The sequence below is a fragment of the Acartia tonsa genome, chromosome 8, assembly GCF_053477335.1.
Source record: "Acartia tonsa isolate MP-2025a chromosome 8, ASM5347733v1, whole genome shotgun sequence".
In the NCBI taxonomy this organism is placed as follows: Eukaryota; Metazoa; Arthropoda; class Copepoda; order Calanoida; family Acartiidae; genus Acartia; species Acartia tonsa.
This window is the reverse complement of record NC_137267.1, coordinates 42,968,967-42,972,076: the sequence shown is the minus strand read 5'-3', so window position 1 is coordinate 42,972,076 and position 3,110 is coordinate 42,968,967. Positions and strand designations below refer to the sequence as shown.

At 28.6% G+C, this 3,110-nt stretch overlaps 1 long non-coding RNA gene across 1 annotated transcript; it reads left to right on the top strand.

Moving 5' to 3' along the window:
- Window positions 1-717: 717 nt before the first annotated feature.
- LOC145327012 (uncharacterized) lies at window positions 718-2,781 on the top strand. The gene is made up of 4 exons (XR_013882037.1): window positions 718-859; window positions 1,184-1,244; window positions 1,457-1,698; window positions 2,596-2,781. It is a non-coding gene; the product is annotated as an uncharacterized LOC145327012 (long non-coding RNA).
- Window positions 2,782-3,110: the final 329 nt, after the last annotated feature.

The window sequence follows — 3,110 nt, the reverse complement described above, 5'->3', positions numbered from 1 at the left end:
AAAATTAAGGAAGGTCGAGGTTAGAAAAGCTTAAGTTTAAAATTTGAAGTAAAAAAATGCAGTCACGGAAGCCTTTCAAAGTTTTCTGGAGACCTGGAGGATCATACCTGAAATCTGAAATTGACTTAAATACTAATATTTCATATGAGGATTTACTTCTACAGGATATTTAGAAGTTTGATAATATAAAATTCTTTGTTTAAGTCCAAAAAAAAATATTTTGCCCTTTACCCTGCCAGGTTTGCTGGCATCTTGAGCCTGCCAGGATGGAGATGTTCAAAAATTCAAAATCTCAGTTATATGTCATACGTTTGGGGTTAAGGAGTATGTCAAAATTAAAATGCAGCAGGTCCAATTCAAATGAACAATAAAATTAAATTTTGTATTATCTGTGCAGTACTTTTTTTAACACGCAAAACGTGTTTTATAAAACTTAGAATTCCTCAAACTCTGAAACAAATTTCACGTTACACTTGTATATTTCCTTAAAAGACTTTCGTCCTTCTGTAGAACGTCTTAAAGTATATCATCTTTTGAACACTATTTAAAAAATGTTCTAGGTAATTCCCAGGTCGATATGGGATGCAAATAAAATTCAAAGCACAAAAATGAAATATTTATATCAATGTCAATTTTATTTGTCCGACTGTCTCAACTTTTTTTGCTTTTGTTGATTTTGTTGTCATTTTTGTTTTCTTATACAATTTTGTGTATGTTAGTTTCATATTATGCAATCAGGATATGCAATCACATATGTTGCAGTTAATCTACTCAAAAGTTTATTTATAAGTAGAATACGTTTCAAGATCGAACTCAGTTCTAAACTTTTTCTACAAAAATCAACATGAAGCTTCTACTTGTAAGTTTTAAAGCACACTTTAATATTTTTATTTTATACCTATATTAGCGACGACTTTTTCTACATTTCACTGCATGAAATGTTTTTAAACCACACATTAATATTTTCTATATTATTGACAACTTATTTAGCATTTTACTGCATTAAATGTATTTAAATTGTAAATATAATTAAATTAATATTATCATTCTATCCCTATATTAGCGATGACTTTTTCTACATTTGATATCTTGAACTATTTTTCAAATTTTTATATTTTAATGATTTTCATATTATAAATTTATATATTGTTTGTTTAAATATATGTTTATTATTCTTATTAAGGTACCAATAGTCTATTTGTTTCTTGGTCAGTTTGTAGATGGTGCTGCTCAAAGATCAGCAGGTTACATTTGAAATGCCGAAAAGCATTTTGATCTATACTTTTAGTTAACAAAGTTTTTTAGAGCTCATTATCATAAGTAAGATAACAATAATTACAATAAAAACACAAGAAATTAAAACAATCATGCAGTATACTCAATAAACAACATGTTTAGAAAATTAAAAGTATAAAATTATTTTTGAACATATAATTAAGCTATATACCCTTTTCAGATAACCCACGTTGTCCTCCAGATTGCTTTCCTCCAAATGTTTGCTGCTCTAATGGAAGATGTGTACCTTCCCGCAGAGAATGTTTCCAAATACAACCTTGTCCTGTTCCTTTTTTTATCATGGAATGTTACCCGCAACATGCCCTCTACTTTGCCCTCCTGAAAGACCTGTATGCTGCTATGGAAGATGTGTAACTTCTCTCACAATATGTCCATATGATTTTGCACCAGCTTCTGGACCAGGTAATATCAAAATACTTAAAGTTCATACAAAACCTAAATTTAAAATTTTAAAAGATCATTTTTTTCTGTATTTTCATCTATAACTCTTCTAATGCATGATTTTATATTTTGCTTTTATAATTTCAAACATCTTTGCTACAATGTCTTTGTTTGTATCATAATTTTAAAACATATTCCATTAATAATGTAACATAGTGGTACCCACCTCTAAAATAGTTATACCCTTCACTGGACCTATGAGAAGCTTTATTGTAAAGGAGAACCATATTGGCCCATGGCGGTTATTGATAACCTTTGCAACTGACAAAAAAACTTTAATTAAAAACATTAATACAAAGTACAATGTCTTTCTGTCCATCTGAAGCTTAAGATCTTGGCAACTACTAAACTAATTTGACTCTACTCTTCAGGGAAATAAAGCTATTTATTTAGGTGATGCGACAACCCCAACTCCCCCAAATGTAAAATTACCTCTCCTAAACAAAAAACTTCAAAAAAATTTATTTTATGTAAACAAAAAACTTTAAGTGGCTGGAGAAAACACCCCCCCCCCCCCTCCAAACAAAAGAAAAATATTTAATTTTCTTATGAATTCAGAAAGTTTGTGTATCCTGCAATAAACCTTGGTTTATTTTTGAAAAAGAATAATTTTACAAAGATTTTTTAAAAATATCTTTATAACCTTAAAAATAATTCTATATAGGAGGGGGACTTCCCATTACCTCTTAGGGCGAAGCAAAACAAAATATATAAGGAAGACTAATTATCAAATTACACAAGTAATAATTTTTCATCAAGGAAAATGAAAAATAATATGTTTTACAATATTTTATTTTCAATTTTTCTATGACAGAAGTGTGTATAAGAATTAAAAAAATTTTTTTTTTAAATTTTAAGGTGGTATCTGCTCAAGCCAATCTGATTGCCCCGAGTCTTTGAAGGTGTCGATTCTAAGATTAATTTTGTCAACCATTTAAAGGCTTACGGTTTTACAAATAATGCACTTGAATCAATATATTTGGTAATAAAATTTGGTTATGTTTTATGATGTTAAATTATGAATAAGTAAATATTAATTTTTGATATGGTTTTTATTTTTAAAATTGAAAAGATGACAATAAGAAAAATATTTACAGTCGTACAAAAGGACGGATGGACGTATGAACATACCCAAAAATAAAGTAGCAAGGTTCATTGAATGAATTGTTTGCTGTTAGAATGTTGTAAAAGGTTAATGTCTAAATAAAATAATTAATTTGTATAAATTGTGTGTTGCTTTGCCAAAGTGTCGGACAATAAAAAACTATCCTCCTCTTTCAACATTTTAGGAATACACACAAGGTGACTTTTTGGCACTTAAAACCCAACCCTTTTATTTATATTAATTGAAAATAAGGGGTGGGTATTTTTGT